This window comes from Parasteatoda tepidariorum, chromosome 11 (genome assembly GCF_982258835.1).
Source record: "Parasteatoda tepidariorum strain Cologne lab strain chromosome 11, Ptep-v5.0, whole genome shotgun sequence".
NCBI classification, from domain to species: domain Eukaryota; kingdom Metazoa; phylum Arthropoda; class Arachnida; order Araneae; family Theridiidae; genus Parasteatoda; species Parasteatoda tepidariorum.
Window position 1 is genome coordinate 94,070,493 of NC_141765.1, and position 18,386 is coordinate 94,088,878.

Sequence of the window (18,386 nt, forward strand, 5' to 3'; positions counted from 1 at the left end):
TTAAATTTTTAATTATCTGACCACGTGTGATTCACTAATTATTTCATTACATCTTTTACTCTTTATGATACCAACTAGATTTTTTTTCTGATAATATACTAATTTTAATTATTAATTATTATATTTAACGGTAATTTTGTTTAATTTTTTACTTTAGCATGATTTCCAAGATATTATTGTAGTATAATTTATTAACAGGAAAATGCCTTATTTTGTTAAGCAGGAAATACTAAAAATTGAAATTTGTAAGGATTCCGAAGCTGTGCTAATTTTAGAGTCATCTGATTTTTAAAAAAAGTGCTATAAAAAATACACAATTTTCGAACTTATTTTAATAAAAAAAAATTAAAATAAAAACGTGGCAAGTTGGCTAACATACTTTTTACAGAAACTGAGAAAACTAATTTTTCCTATATTTCGTCAAAAGAGGATAAGAATGATATTGCTCCAAGGGACCTACTCAATAATTTCGCTATTTCCAGAATGAAATCTGTTTGATCGAAGCATATTATTCCTTGAAAATTAAAGCGAGGGAAAAATTAACTTTTATTATTTATCTAAGCTTATTCCATTTATTTAATGATAGCGGTATTAAGGTTAAGGATATGCGTTGGAAGCTCCGTTTATTATTATATTATAAATGCATTAAATCATGTAGCTTGAATAATTTATTTTAAGTAAATTATTTAATAATTTTAAGCAAATAAGGGTGTAAAATTAAACTCGATCGAAATACTCCGAAAGTATACCCTGAAATATATGTAGAATAAACTTTGGAATCGATATATAAAAAATACCTTTTCAAACAACTTCGAGTAGGACGGAAACGCTATTTTTTAAAAAATTTGTCCTGGTAACTATTTAATTTCGATTCCTGGTACTAGGGGACATTCCATTTTCACATTCGACTTTTGAAATTTCAATTGTAAACGGAATTTTTTTATGATCTTAAATTAAAATGTTAAAGCTTGCAGCAAAAAAAAAATAATTTTTTTTTACTGCATTGATTTTTTGACAAAGTAGTGAATTATTATTTTTTCAATCTAAGAACCAGTGCCTATAACATATGTAAAACTTATTTTAATATCGAGTGAAATAATTTTATATGTTGTGTAACTAAATGGATAATCCCAAGAAACTGAATCGAAAATATAAAAACTTCATTGATTTAAAAAAAATAATAGATGATAATAAAAATAGACATGTTTTCAGCGTCCAATAATAAAAGTCACAAGTTATCCAAGCCTGACAAGTCTTGAGAATGGGCGATTATATTTGAAATCTCGAAACATGTCGACTTTTACTTCCCTCTTCATATGTTTTGAAGCTATTTGAGTTTTTATCGTCAATTATACTGCTTTACATTTGGATCTTGATCATTATTTTGATAAGGATTTTACACTCGTTAAAGTAAACATATGCATTTTAATATTTCATCAGGATTCATGTGGTCTTTAAAAACGTAAGAACATCAATATTGTAAAAGTTATATTTAACTTAAAAATTAACAATTTGACACCAGATATTTTGAGTTAATGAAATTAAATATTTTATCTTTTAAGTTTTTGTGCCCCCATTTCAGTATCTTAAGGATCTTACGAGCTCTGCTTAAAAAGAGAGCATCAGATATATATAAGAAAACAAAAATAACCATAGTAGCAGTATTTGGTGGTAAATGTAGCTTATCGTAAATGAAGAATATGCTGTGCGACATTTTATGGTAAATTTGCGAACGTATAAGTTTCTGAATGTATCGAAACATGAGGATGCTATTTGCTAATCATCTTTATCCAAAGAAAACGATGTAACCTAAATATCTAGTAGAATGAAGCGATTTTTTAAACAATGAATCCTACAATATGCAACATATTATTTCAATATCTTATTCTTAAACATAACATATTTCAATCTTTTTAAAATGCCACTAAACATTCAGCAATTCCTTGAGTTATAGAAAAAAGAAATATCGTAAATTATAGAAAACCTTGTGAATGTGCTTTAGAATTATTATACAATCTACATTTTGTTTTTCAAGCACTTTTTTTTTCTTCACACTTTCTTGCCTAGAAGACTCGATTAAAGCTGTAAAAATGATTATCCCTGAAATTTTGTATATAGCTATAATTATGTTCATTTGATTTTAGTATAAAATCCTCGAATAAATATAGTAAAAACAGTGTAATCTAAATAATATCAGATAAAAAGTTCATGTATGTAAATTCTAAAAACTATCATAAATAATTTATAAATCGATTCAAATTTACTTTTCAAAGGAGATTAAAATAAATTTTTTTTTTTTTGCTTTTTGGACAGAAATCCCCTAAAAAAATTGTTTATTGCCAAGAAACTTCGAGATATTTTCTATTAACAATAAATTAAACCTCTCCGAGCAATCACTGAACATTATTTCAATTTTTTTACTATCAAAGCTTGGTTGCGTAGCAACCTAGTAAAACTAAGCACTCCTCTTTTGAATTAGTCAATGGGTTATCTTAAAATATTTATTTGCGCAGGCGACTTTTTTTGGCGGTTTTCTGGACTATCGCCAAATATATAAACCTTTATTGCGGCCCAATTTACCACCCAATTTTTTTAAAATTTTGTCTACCCCCCCTAATCCAAGTGTCTAGATTCCAAATATGTAAAAAAAAATATATGTTTATTCAGAGAAAGTACGTTTTTGTGTCTGATTTCGTAACTTAATTAATAGTTAGCACTAATTAATTAACATATTTGAGGTTACCCCCAGAAACCATTAAGATTGACACTTAGTTCGTGAAAATCCGATCATTAGAAAGAAAGTTATTCAGGGTGATTCGTTTTTTTTTTTGGGACTGTACATATGGAAGATCTACCTCCCTTAGAAATCAGACGATATGTTTGTTCAAAGAAAGTACGTTTTTGTGTCAGATCTCGTAACTTAAAATGAATGAATTAATGTTTGAACAAATTAATTGGCATGTTTGAAAGGACCCCCTCGAATCATTCAGAATGAGACCAAGAGAGAGAAGATCCAAACATTAGGTCAAAAATTATTTAGAGTGGTCCATTTATTCTTTTTTTGTACACTGTAAAGCAGAATTCATGTTGCAGTAGTTATCCATTTGTGTTGCAGTTTTGAAAAGAAAATATTGAAAATTTTAAATTTTTGGTCAAAACACATAAAGGTATCAAAATAAATAAAACATGAAAATTATATTCTTACCTAAATTTTGTTGCACTACGTTATTCAGCTCAATCGACATCATAACTCTCTCCTATAACAAAAATAGGTGCTATAGTAGAACCATACTTCAAAAAAAGCAGTCTAAATCGTACACTAAAAAATGCATGGTATGTCACAATTCCATTTCTTATTTAAAAGTTGCATTCTTATCTGCTTTTTAAAATCTTAAACAAAAAAATATTTAGTTTCTTAATTTATTATTTTATTCCTTTGCAGTGCTCGCCACTCTCACCAGTATTTTTACTCACGCCAACTTGGCGAGTAAAGGTTTTTTTTTATTAATTTTATTTTATAACCTTCGTTGAACAGCCGACCCAATTTTATGGGTTTACGACAACTAATGTTCAACTCCGTAGCCTTGTCATTTTGAACCCAATCCAGAAGACAAGGGAACTCCTGGATCAAATATTGGAAGAAATTTGCCTTCGAGGAGGACTTTTTATGGAACTAACCCCCATTTGCGTTACATGGAGAAGAAAACCACGAGAACCTCCCACGGTTAGTCTGACGGCAAAGGGACTCCGATCTGTTCACCACTGAGGATATTTCACGTCAGCACTCTGGTCGGTACAATACAAGCCGGATATGTAATTCGTATCGACTGGGATTCGAACCCGGTTCGCCGAATTGGAAGGCAAACGCTCTATTTGATTTCTAACGAACTATGGTAGAAACTATGATGAACAAACCATCAAAACAAGTTGCTATTCTTATGTTGGACCGTCATAAATCGGTGAGAATTTCTACATTGGGGTGATTGTTACTTATGTTGGTTACCAACAAAAAATAGAATGGTTAATGATGGAATTATTGATGGCTACCATCAAGATTATGTTGGTTCATTAAGGGAAAACTATCAAAAATTGCGACTTGGGCTCTTGGCTAACTCTTTTTGGATAAAAAGTTTTGTTTGGTTGGAATAGGCTAATATTTTCTCATAGTGAGCTAACACTCGGAGGTAAAATTCAGTTTTGCGGTAGCCAATTTCACAATTAAGCCTTAATTTTTTAAAGACAAATCTTGTTTCGGATCATGGGCTAACGAAAACTTTTGGATGATTACCCATTTTCAATAAAGAGCTTAAACTAGGAGAAAAATCCCCTTGTACCCCTAGCCATCAGGCTAACCATGGGTAGTTTTCCTCTCTATGTAACGCAAATGCTGGTTAGTTCCATTTAAAAGGCCTCCACGAAGGCAAAATTTCTCCCAATACTTGACCCAGGACTTCCCTAGTCTTCAGTATTGGGTTTAAAATTACAAGGCTACGCAGTTGAACATTGGTAGCCATAATGGATAGCCCAAAAAAATTGGGTCGGCTGTTCAACGACGGTTATAAAAAAAAATAATATTATTTTAGCTAGCAAAGAAGTGTTTTCGCTAAAAAACACTTAGGTTTTCTTTTTTTTTCTTTCAAAAAAACAAAAAACTTTTTAGCAGGTAGGCTAATGAAAAGCTTTTGTGAGCAAGCATAGGATTTCTATATTCATAATATGCCAATTCGTATAATGCCTTATATAATGCCAATTCGGAATTGTAAAAACTTTTAATTAGAAATTTAAGAGGCAAATTTTGATCTTGTTACTGAATTTAGTTGAATTCTGTTAATTAAAATATAATAAGTATAGAAATCATTTACAATGAGCGAAAAAAATGTGTTTCACAGAAGCTTTTTTTCCAACACAATTTTTTCTAAAAAACTGTACCAATAATTTTCCGTGTACAAATATTAATGTTAAAAAACTTTGTAGACTAACTACCACTACAATTTTTCAACTCCGATTCACAAGTATATAAAACATGTTAACTCGATTCTATCTTGATGTTCGCTTTGACAGATAACACTGAAACTTCCGCTAACATGCTCCTCACACTGGACGCCTTCGAACACGCCTATCTTGATAGTCGCATTCACTTCGATTTAAACACGCTTGCTTCTAACAACACGTCTACCTCTCACTGAAACACTCACTTCGATTTGAGTACTTCTAGTTTGATGGATAGAAGACAGACAAACAGTTGACTTTCTATTTGCAAATGCGACATTATCCTCCTCGCTTTGTTGCTGCTCAGTCTCGATCACACACTACGGGGAGCAGTAAACACTGCTAATAGAAACAGATGAGTGATCAGCGACACAACAGTGATCTTAACACAGCTCTTTAAATCACCGCTTAAAATCCGGTGATCCTAATACAGCACTCCCGGCCTCTCATAAAAAAAGCAATAAATCATACACTGCTTATTGCTGTTTTTATGAGATTGCTGTTTCATGTTTTTATTCATAGAATTCTATCCCAAATAAAATTCTGGTGGGGGAGTAATGTAGCGTAGCTACCTCAACAATTATTCAATACCAATTCACTAGTACATAAGTATTCAAAACTTTTATCACCACAGGCCACTAAAGGAGGGAGCAGATAATTCAAATATATCTAATTAGAATGTCTAATTAGTTTTAGTTCATAAAACAGTTAACTCCCAGCATTTTAGTCTTCTAAAAAAAAGTTTCTTTTTCCTCCCGAAAAGATAAATGATAAAGAAAACTAAATTGTTTCATCATCAGCATTTATATAAAATAAATGAAACAGTCTTACACACCGTAATGTTATAATGAATATAGGTATTTATGATTAGAACTGTAGTATTACATTCCGAAAATAAAAATTTTAATTATTTTCATAAGATCAGCTAACAGAATCATAGCTTTTTATTTTAATTCTTTTCTCTCTAATCTTATCAAACGTATAAACCGAATACTGCCCTAGCGTCTTCTTAAAAGACAGTAAAAAAAATTTCATTATTCGAACTTATTTTGCGTAAACAAAATAGTTCTACCAACGAGAATGTATTAATATAAATATTTATATTTGGCTTTCTAATCATGAAAGTTGTAACATTTGTTTTAACGTTAAAGTGAACGATACAAATAAATTTACTACCACTTTTTTAAATTCGGTATTTCTTATACGTTAGTTTCTTTTTGTGGACAAGCTTAAAAAAGTAAAGGCAAAGTTAAAAGGAAAACATTCAGGCATTCTTAGTTTTTATACAGTTTCTATATTGTACAAAAAAATTGCAATTGTGATTTTAGAAGTAAAAATATTAAGTTTAGAAGTAGAGATAATTTTATTTATAAGAATCTCTTCATTTGAGAGCCCTGTCAAACATTGAGACTAAACATCTTTCGAGTTTACGAACGCTTTATTTTTATTATTTTTTTAGTGTGCCTTTTCTTAAGTCAGCTAAGCACTTTTAAGAAATTAACCGAATACTTTTAAAGACCGACCTGTTTTCGAAATCATCCATTTAATATATTTTAAGAGCTTGAAAAAGAGTGTGTTTTAAAAGTTCTTATTTATAATTAAATAATTATTTTATTTCACATTTTTTATTTCATTTTCCCCTTCATATTTTATCGCTAAGCATGAGTCCCATTTGCTTTGTCAAAATGAAGGTAAAACCCTACCTGTTTCTCGCCGAGGAGACGGTATATGGGTGATTCTCACGAAATATGACAATTCACTTTCCCTTACTCCAAGATCTAATACTATAATACTAAAAAAACTGTTTTTAACGAAATTTATAAATAGTATTTCTGTTAGCATTTTAAAATGACTTTGCACTAGTATTGACTGTTTTGTATAGTTAAAAAATTTAATTGAAATTCAAAATGTAATTTTCTTGGTATGTCCCAAACAATGTTTCCAGTAATAACTAGCTTCAAAACTTCCCATAAATTTTTCAATATCTATTTTTTTTATCTCAACCGGTGTAAGCATTTCCAGAATATCCGCATAGGGTATTATTTACAAAAACTTCGTTTTAAATATTTTTTTCTGTCAATAATTTTTTTGTCCCAAGAAAATACCATTTTCCTGGCTACTTTTATTTAGTGGTTTATAACCAAAATAGATAGAGCCAGCGATCAATATCTTATGTTAATAGAGTGATTAGATGCCCTCCTATATGAATATATCTTGTTGCATGAATAAAGAACCAATTTTCTGGTTCAAAATCTATTTCAAAAAGTTTTTCAAGGTGAGTAGGTTTTTGTGTTGTCATTTTCCTGTTTTCGTGAAATCATTGATAACATAAACTACATAGATTTATCTGAGTTATTTTAAGAAACCCTGTTGTTTTCTGCAGAATATAAACGTCTTAGGCCAAAATATTAAATTAAAATTAAGTTATATGCTATAAAATGGCGAATTTGTCATTATCCTGGCTGTCATTTTCCAGGCTTATGAATGCCAGAACAGTGACTAATATTATAGAAGTTATTTATGTTTCATGTATAAAAGTAAGGTTTATTTATACATATTTACGTATCTAGCATTGCAAGCTAGGCAAGTGAGGTATCGTATATGCTAAATCGAATAAAACCAAGCTCTCAGATTTAATACTTTAGCAATTCAAAAATTTATAAAAGTTTCCTGTGTAGAAAGAACAATTTTTTTACTTTGACTTATACCACTTTATGCAACTGACATTGCTATCTAGACAAGTGAGACTTTTCTTCCTATTTAATTTTTTATGGTTAATCCCGTAAAGTAGTCGTTTGAAATAATTGTTTAGAAGAAATAAGGATTTAGTGTATGAAATATACAACTTTAGACTTACCTTTTAGTCATAAGATATTTATAACATCAGAACGAATCAACTATCAAAGCAATTAAATTTTTTTCTTAAAATTTAGCCTAAAAATACATAATAAATAATGACGAACTTGTCTATACAATAATGTCTCAGAATTTTAATGTCTCAGAATTTTATTGTCATAAAATGGTTTACATTGCATTAACTGCAAATATTATCATGAATATCACTTTCATGAAATAACAATTTTTTTCAAATTGTTGTCAGAAACACAAGAAGATTTTCAATCTCATGCTTACAATTTATTATTGTAAAATTTTACATACTCATTATTTATGTAAGACAATTTAATTAAAATTTTGCAGGATTTATTTTAGGACAAATTTGTAACGTGTTAATTTACGCACTAAACAAATTCAAATTTATTAATAGCTAGAAAAACAAACAATATTTTATTAATAGCATACTTTTTATGTACCCTGCTATTTTTGTTATAGGCTCTTTAAACGTATTTTGCCTTTTAAATTATGCAAGAATCAATTAAAAAATGTCAATACTTAGAACTTTATTCATTTTCATTTTTAATTTTATTTTCAATTTCAATCATAAAAACAATATTACAACTCTTTCCTTCTACACCAGACAAACCTTTCATGCTTCCACAAAATATCAGAAATAGAAGAAAGAAATTACTATCATGATAAAATTTTCCCCACACATTATTTAGAATGAGGGAGATTATAAGTATATTAATTTGAAATCAGTTAAGCCTTCAGGTATCCCTCGGAAACTTATTTGAAGTTTGATAGATATTTTGATTATAGTTCAAAGATTATTCTATACACGAATGAAAGAAGGGAGGTATATTTGGTTTTGTAGTTTTTATGTTTGGATTGAAATTTGTTTTAAAAAAATAAATGGTATTTATAAATGAAGACTATTCAAAATGAAAGTATATTGAAAAATTAATAAGGTAAACTTACATACTAACTGCCATTGAAGAAAAGTAAAATATCAATAGTTAACTTTGAATAATAAAAAAAAAAAACATTCTTCAAATTTGTTTTATGAGTATGATGTAACAATTATTTGTTCGCATTAAACTAGGGGTGCACAACCTGCGACCCAAGGGCCAAATGCCGCCCTTAGACTGCTGAAGTGCGGCCCGCGAGAGCTTCTAAGCATAATAAAAAAGAATTTAAAAATGGCAATTTTTAATCGCATTTTTAAGTCATCACGTTTTGACACAATCAATTTTAACAGATTCTTTAGTAAATAGCCGATTTTATCGTAAATATAAATGATTTTTTTTAAACAGTTATTTCCGCTTTTCTACGTGATTTCGAAAACCCGGAATTTTTATTACGACGCGAGTTTCAGATCGCAAATTTAAATAATCACTTTTTGTGCACTTTATTTGTAACGATTTCATCGCAAATCTAAGAGATATTTTATCTTTTTTTCTGCAATTCTTGCTATTTTTTTTCAACAATTTTTTTCGCCAGTTATTGCTATGCGTTCCCACGTATTATAAGAAATTCCAATTGTTCTATTACGACATACAAATTTTAAATCATGCTTTTGACACGCTTTATTTGTGATGAGTTCAGCATAAATATATTTTTCCCAATTATTTCTATACTTTTCCACGTTATTTTGACGATCCTGTTATTTAACTAGATGTTATTACGACACGTGACTGTTAATCGCGCAATTAAATTATCCCTTTTTGATACGGTATTTCAGTACAGTTTCATCGTAAATCCTTGTTATTTCTCCTTCGTTTTTATTTCCGCAACGAATATGATTTGGTCGAATATGGTAATGAATTGTGATTTGATCAAAAATCAAATATTCGGCAAAAAAAAAGAAAAAATCGACTGAACGCCGTACCCTTGGGGCCAAATAGCAAAATCTTTTAGCAGCATAGCAACACTGAAACTAAAATTTCAATTCTCAGAATAATATTTCCTGGAAAAATGTATTCATAAATTAACTCCAAAAAATAAGGTCAATCAAGAATGTTTTTGAAAATGTTGAAAAGCGAAACAGAGAACATAAAAATCGATCTTAATTTTTGGAAAAAAATTTTAAAGCTGAACATCTCAGTTTTTCAATTACCAGAAAAAGCCAAGAAAAAAGAATTAAGTTAACAGAAATGCTATTAAAAATTACTGCGTTATAAGGAAAACGTCTAAAAAAAGTTTTTTTTTATTTAAAGAAAACAAAAAGATAGAAAAAAAAAACGTTCTTAATTTTTTAAATGAAAATTTTATGCCGAAAATCTCAATTTAAATGTTTCTCATTGCCATAATTTTAGAAGAAACAAAATTGCTATAAAATAAATTTTATTCGTAACTTTATTTTCAAAGAAAATGCTACGTCATATTAAAAATACCTAAAAAAAGAAAAACAGAAAAAACAAATTTTTCTTAGTTCCTGAAACAAAACTTTAATACTGAAAATCATACTTTTCTATGTTACTGGTTATTTATATTACAGTACAGGGAAATAGTGATAATAAATTAATAGTATGAGACGTTCTGTTAAAATGCTGGGTTATAATAAAAACAGCGAAATATGGAAAAAAATCCTTCTCAATTCTCAAAGTATCGAAAAAAGGACAAAATTGACTTGTCTGATTATAAATTTAAAAAAAAGTAATATCTATAAAAATTCAAAAATGAAAAAAAACTTGGAAAAATACATTTTTAAAAAATATTAAGAAGGGTCAAATACTCGTTACATCCCTCCCTAATTTAAATGCAATGTTATTGCAACTTGAGAAATTCATAAAATGACGGAAAACGTGAATTTTTAAACTACTCACTGTTTGTAGTTTAGATTTCAATTTTTTGTTGCTTAAGTGATGTTTTTCGATAAAAAAAAAGGAAAATGATTACGATTTAAGAAAATCTAATAATTAATAATATAATAAAGTACATTGCAAAATAAGCATTGAATTTTATTTTGAACTATCAAAGTTTTGTTTTTATTTTAGGCTTTTGTTTAAAACCCATAAATTTTCTTCAATTAAAATATTTAATTTGAATTTATATTACTTAATTAGGACTAAACTTTTTCCTACTTTCATTCTGTGTCATTGCAGTTTTTTTTATTTATTCGAATTTAATTCTAAAATGAATTTTCGTATTGCATGATATGATAGAAAAAACATTTCTTTTCTTCAATGTTTATTTATTTTGATAAATATATTGTTCATATGATAAAAATAGGAAGTTGTTTTTTTTGTAAAAAAAAGTATAAGTTTTTTTATTTTTGAATGAATTTCAATAATGGAACACTACTAAGTTATTGATATTACTAAGTTAATTGATAAAAAAAAATGGAACGCTAATGTTTAAATAAACATTACTACATTTGTCATTAACATGTCTAAATACATCTGCGGCCCTTCGTTAGCCAACCTGCTGTGCAAGTGGCCCTTTACTCAAAAAACTTTGTGCAACCCTACATTAAACTAATAACATTAAAACGTATTATAATTTTTTCCAATCAAAACTTTCATTACTTTTCATAGAAATAATTTTTAAATTAATATAGAGGAAGGATTTTTTTGGCATTTCACATTAAAATAATAGCCAAGCATCTCGCCAAACTTTGTTGCATTATTATTTTAAAATATAAAACATAAGAGATTGCATTTCTTAATTTTAAATTTTAGTCCTTATTTCTGTTGATTAAAAAAACATGTTTTCTATTGTTTGGAAAAAAAATTTAATTTTCCTTAAGAATTCTTTAGTTTTTGAATCGCTTATTTTAATGCAAGTTAGAAAATTCAGAAAACATGCTCGGTAAATATTTACCTTGTCCCCCACAAAGTCACCCCATTTTATGGTAATTATTAAAAAGTTTTTTTTTAAAAAAAGGTAGTGAATATATTATATAAAAATAATGTTTAAAATTAAAAATTCCACACTTCAAACTGCTCTATATTCTACAATCCCTTTCCTTTTTATTTTCTTATCTGCTTCTGCATTCGTCCCCTCTCTGTTTTGGTGTATTTTGATTAGCATAATATTTTGTTTATTATTATTCAAAGTTAAGACATATTTATCTATAGATACTTTACTTTCCTGTAATGGTAGCAAGTACATAATTTTACCTTACTAATTTTTCAATATAGTTTCATTTTCAATAGAACGAAAAATGTGTTATAAATGCAAAATTTTGTTGCATTATTATAAAGTATAAAATATAATAAAGATTGTGTTTCTTTATTTTTAAATTTTAATATTTCTCTTCAATTTTTTATACCTGTTGAATGTAAAAGCATGTGTTTGATTTTTGAAAAAGTTTAATTTTTTTTATTTGTGAAATAGTTATTTTATATTTCCTACGAATTACTTTAAATTTTAGAAAAGCTTATTTTAAAACTAGAAAACTCAGAAAACATGTGTGGCAAATATTTACCTTATCTCTCACAAAGTTACCCCATTTTTCAGTAATTTTTAAAAATACATATTCTTAATACATTCATCCCCTCTTTTGTTTGGTGTATGATGATTTGCATAATATTTTGTTCATTATTATTCAAAGTTAACTATAGATACTTTAATTTTTATTTATACTTTACATTTATCTATTAATCCCTTACTATCCTACAATGTAAGTAAGTATGTAAGTTTAAATTACTAATTTTTCAATATAGTTTCATTTTCAATAGTCTTCATTTATAAATACCATTTATTTTTTAAAAGAAATTTCAGTCTAATCATAAAAACTATAAAACCAATTATACCTCCCATCTTTCATTAGTTGTATAGAATATAATCTTAGAACAATAATCAAAATATCTATCAAACTTAAAGTAAGTATCTGAGGGATACCTGAAGGCTTAACTGATTTCAAATTAAAGGCATTTAATCTCTTTTAGTCTAATAATGTGTTGATAAAATTCTATCATGATAGTAATTTCTTTCTTTTATTTCAGATATTTTGAGGAACCCTGTTAGGTTTGTCTGGTGTAAAAGAAAAGAGATGTAATATTGTTTTTAAGATTGAAATTTAAAAACAATAATTCAAAATTGAAAATACACTTGTTAGTAAATGTTTTACTTTTTACACTGATTCTTGTGTTATTTAAAATGTAAAATACGCTTAAGGCCTATAAGAAAAATAATAGGGTACATAAAACAATTTCTCCTAATGCAACATATTTTTTTTCTAGTTCTTAATACATTTGAATTTATATAGTATGTGTTACAATAAATTTGTCCTAAATTATGTCCTGTAATTTTTAATTAAATCATCTTATACCAATAATTAAATTCTTAAATTTTACAATAATAAGTAAATATGACATTGAATTCAGGAAAACCAATCCTCTTTTATTTAATTTTTTTTTACATTTCCCGCATTAAACCTTCATTTCTTCTCAGAAATTATATCAAAGGACTATTTTACCAGATTAAGAGTAAAAAATTAAATTTGAAGTAATGCCTCACTTGTCTAGATAGCAATGTCAGTTGCATAAGGTGTTGTAAGTCTAAGTCGAAAAATTGTACTTTCTGCACATAAAACCTTAATAAATTTTCGAACTGCTATACTATTAAATCAGACAGATTGGTCTTATTCTCATTCGATTTAGCGCAATGATATGCATAGGTAACGATATCTTACTTGCCTATTTAGCTACGTTAGATACGTTAATAGATATAAATAAAAAACTGTACTTGTATACATAAAACACAAGTAACTTTTATAATATTGGTCACTTCATTCAATTTAAAGAAATCGTAAAAATACTAGATAGTATTTAAGACTATCCTATTTTTATAAATGCAACATGAAATACATTGTTAATATCAATTCCATATTTAAGAGCTAGAAATTATAATTCTTTTTATACTATGGAGTTCCACTAACGCGGAAGTGAAGTTTTCAAAATTTCTATTTGCAGCTGAATAAAGAAGTTATAAAATGCAAAAAATTAAACGGGTATCAATTCAGCGTCTTTCCACAAACTGTTTTTCAAGCTTTTAAAATATATTAAATGGATTATTTCAAAAACAGGTTGGTCATTTAAAGCCTTCAGTTTATTTTTAAAATCCTAAAAGCGTTCGTAAACTCGAAAGATGTTAAGGCTCAATATTGGACAGCAGGGGTGAAAGCGAGACGGAAAAGAGGAAAGGCTGGTAGTAAAACCATTTCAGTTATAGCTAGTTTTGGGGAGTTTTTCAACAATATCTACTTCATCTTGGAAAAGAAGCAGTTTTATATATATGCCAGAATTATAAAAGAAATCTTGATAGTTACAGATATTTCATTTTTTTCGAAAAAAATGCTGGAATGAAATGTTTTACGTACCAGGTTTTTCCGTTTTCCGTCTTGCTATATAAGGGCTTTCACCCATGTTGGACAGGTTCTCATTAACAAACAAAGTCGACACTGCTTCTAAGTTTAATATTTTTACTTCTAAAATTACAATTACCATTTTATAAAATCCAAGCACGTCTGAATGTTTTCCTTCAAATTTTATGTGTTTTTGAGACATAAAGTGGCTGTTACGAAAGTTTCCGGGTTATCCGAACCCCAGCCAAATTGTTTAAAGTCGTTGCAAAATCTAGATCATAAACGATGTTTCTTGCTTTTTAAAATTTATCATCAGATGTTTCAGATCTCCACAATAGTTTAGAAAGTCTCTTCATGTAAAAAGAAATCTGATAAGTACGACAAGAAATTTATGTAAATTCAGGCGGTTACAAACTTAGAAAAACTTCAAGTCGTACTTTGATATGTACGTACTTAGACCAACAGTTTACTATCCTCGTTTTTTGGCAGAACTTTCGAAATCCAGAGTTCCTCATTCTCAGTGAGAAGTTTCCCAGAAAATTTTTATTTAAAAAGTGTTTCAAAAACTAAAAATTTTAAGTTTTCCCTCCAGAAGTAACCAACGTATGAAAAATACCGAATTTAAAAAAAGTGGTAGTAAATTTATTTATACCGTTCACTTTAACGTTGAAATAAATGTTACAACTTTCATGATTACAGAGCCAAATATAAATATTTACATTATTAATACAGGATGCGCAGCCAAATTTTTCAACAAAAAATAAGTTTTTTCAAGCACTCAAAAAGTATTTTTTTAACACTGTAAAAGAATGACATCATTAGCAGGGGTCTGTCCAGACATTTTGTAAAAGGTCCGTTTTCGCAAAATTGTGAAAAAATTACTCGTAATTTGTGAATATAAAATAAACGTTAAGTCACATTCTTTCAACCAGGGTCCGCTTTTGTGAATTTGTGCAAATAGGGTCCGTTATAATAAAAACTTTTTCAAGGAGTTTTTAAATTGTAAAGACATACACGATTATGCTCAACACAGTAAAATTATAATTAAAAAAATTAAATTTTAAAAAATAACCAGCAATTGCAGCTATTAAATTAACGATGCGACATATAAATATTTGGTATTTAGTCTATACTGCTGAATGCAGAATATTCATTTCGGACGAATAAAGGAAGAAGCGTCTGCCGAAGACAAAATTTAGTTCGTTTACATCTATCTTTCTTTCCCCCCTCCCTTCCTGGGAAGGGTTTAATCGATCAGCAAAACAATAATGAAGATAAACAAATTTGTGAAGGGTCGGATTAAAAGATAAATTAGTGAAGGGTCCGTTTTTATGAAACAATATTTTGTGAAGGGTCCGTTTTTATGAAACGATATTTTGTGAAGGGTCCGTTTTTATGAAACGATATTTTGTGAAGGGTCCGTAAACGGACCCAAATTTCTTCTAAACAGACCCCTGATAAGGATATGCGCTCAAATAATTTTTCTCCTTCATATTGTTGAAAATTTTTTATATATATTTTAACAAATGCAAAATAATTTTGAAAGTTACAAGGAATTCTTTTCTTGATTACATTGGCCACCATAAAAACAATCTATGCGCAATTTTAAATATATTCAATATTGAGAGGATTATTCTATTTTTTAATTTAACAATTATTTTACACAATTAGGTAAAAAAATTATTATTCAAAATTAGAATTCATTATTTACTATTAAGAAGGTTATCAATTGCATTTTCCTAGATTTAAATGAAAGTTATTTAAGCACTGCCTTACCAGCAAATAAGGAAAAAGAATTAGTAATGTAATAAAGATAAAAAGAAAGGCCACGTACCTTCCATTCTCTGAAGCGAGTCAGTGTATCCAGTCATTGATTGAGCTCTAACTCTCCAGATAAATTACCAACAGAACGTCCATCAGCAGTCAGTCGGGCTTCAAACCAAGCTGCAGGTCTTCTTCAAAATATAGTGGCCTGACCGATTGATATGGAACCACAGATATTGGACAATTCTGGATCTTTGCCTTCGATGGTGTGACACATAACATAGAACTGCTTGACATTTTCCGGCCTCCATAGTTCAGCTGCAACATTATGAGTTCAGTTATAATCATTTCCGCAAAACACATCAGGCGAGTAAGTGGCGGAGAACAGCATCATTTGACAACTATTAGACACCTTGCGGTGATTACGCAAGCATTGATCATGATGCCCCTAAGTCGAAATCATGACATCAGCTTCATCCAAAACAAAAATTCTCAGCTTATCCAAATCGAAGTATCACTCCCATCTAGTCCAATGAAACACTTTTCCAGGCATTCCGATCACAAAATTCTCTTTTATTGTAGAGCCTCTTGTCAAGCTCTCGCCTCTAACAGTCCTTTGGAACTCAATCCCTTCGATAAATTGAGCCATTTTTTGCCACCTCGCCAATCTGCAGAGCAAACTCATATGTAGGTAATGCAAGCCCTGATCTGTTCTTATTTAACTAGACAAAAGAGCCGTGATGGTTCAGGGGATAAAGCGTTCGCCTTCCACTGAGGTTAACCGGGCTCGAATTCCGGCGATTGCTTGTTGATGCGAATTCCGCATCTGGCTTACACCGACCACAGTGCTGACGTGAAATATACTCAGTGGTAGACGGATCATAGGTTAGAGTCCCCTTGCAGTCATGCTAACCATGGCGTGGTCTTCCCCTCCATGTCAGGCAAATGCGGTTTACTTCCTCCGCGAAGGCAATTTCTTGATCCAGGAGTCCTTGTCTTCTGGATTATTTTCAAAATTACAAGGTTATGTAGTTGAATATTAGTCGTAAAACCGAAAATTGGGTCGCCTGTTCAATTACGGTTATAAAATAAAAATAGACAAAACGAAAACTGTAGTTTAACCTGTGCGATTATGTTGATCAGCTAGCAAAGATGCAAGAGTTTCTTCTCGGAAGGAGCATTAAAGGCTATTTTTAACAGATTTTGTGGCAGATGGAGCGAAAATTTTCACCGAATACAATGCAGAGTTCTTTCGCAAAACTTCAACTTCATGGGATGACACTAACAGATGGGTCGTTAGAATCTTTCACTCGCTGACAAACAAATTTCATCATAATCATCATTTGCGTCAACTTTAACATCTTTTTTGTTGGTGTCAGTTGGAGAAGGTGTATCGAAACTCTTAAACGCTCGCTTTTTTTTTTGTGCCTGTAGACCTTTCTGGAGCTGTCGAACGAGATGGTGGAGAGCTGCCAGCTTCCAATGTCGTTCAAATGAGCTTAGAAGAAAGTCTATAATAATCTAAAAGCTGGCGAAACTCTGCCATTTAGGCTGTCATATCTAAAATTAAAAAAAAAAATGCTTTATAAGAAAAATAAAGTCGTTAAAAAAACTAGTTAAATGAAATAGTTATTAAATTCAAAGAACAACAATATTTACTGTATATATTTAACATAAAAAGCTTCAACCAATCTTTCTGTTTTTCCTTTTCTGTAAATCTCTTCCTTAATTTTCTATTGAAAACAAAACTCTCTTTCTCACATTTTAAAATTCACATGATGTCTTTTAATCTATTTTTAGTTCAAGTATGCATTAATTGACCTTGAAATTTTTTCCCCTTGCTAACTCGTGAGAAAACTAAGTTCCCATAGACCAATTAGAATGATTTACTTTATTCCCTAAAATGAAACATTCAACTAATTTACTTCGGAAGATTTTCTCTAATTTTTATTGAGGAGCACAACGATTTTGTGACTTGAATGCTAGCTCTTTAGGAATGTGTCTCAATAAATGATATTTAGGTATAGCCTGAAACCCGCTTATTTCCACCTCTCGGCAACGTCTGATTATATTATTACGATACGTTATTACGATACACGAATTTCGAATTTTAGTACTCACTTTTGACGCTCTTTATATGTCCTGACTTTATCTTAAATTCATGTGACTTTGCGATCATTTTCATGTATGTGAATATTCAGTCAAATTTTTAGTATCAATATAAATGACTTATGAAAATTTTTTTCTTGTTGTTTTTTCGGCAGTTGCTACTTTGTATTTCTACTTCGTTACTTTCAATACTTTTAATTTTCGATACTTTTAATTTCGATACTTTTAGCAGAATATTATGATGGATATTAGACCACAACTTTTCGACGTGCTTCATTCGTGCCGATATAATTGCTAATTATCTTTCAAAGGTTATTTCATAAATTATTGATTAACAATTCTGCATGGTTTTAAAAGTTCCGATATTTTAAATACG

General features: G+C 29.2%; 1 long non-coding RNA gene across 2 annotated transcripts in view; it reads right to left on the minus strand.

The window, feature by feature from the left end:
* Nucleotides 1-18,386, minus strand: part of LOC147801901 (uncharacterized) — a 165,634-nt gene that overhangs the window by 77,435 nt on the left and 69,813 nt on the right. For both annotated transcript variants that reach the window (XR_015430605.1, XR_015430604.1), the window contains exons 8-9: nt 15,972-17,461; nt 3,206-3,257 (exon numbers count right to left, since the gene is read on the minus strand). This is a non-coding gene — a long non-coding RNA (uncharacterized LOC147801901). The remainder of the gene's footprint in view (nt 1-3,205; nt 3,258-15,971; nt 17,462-18,386) is intronic.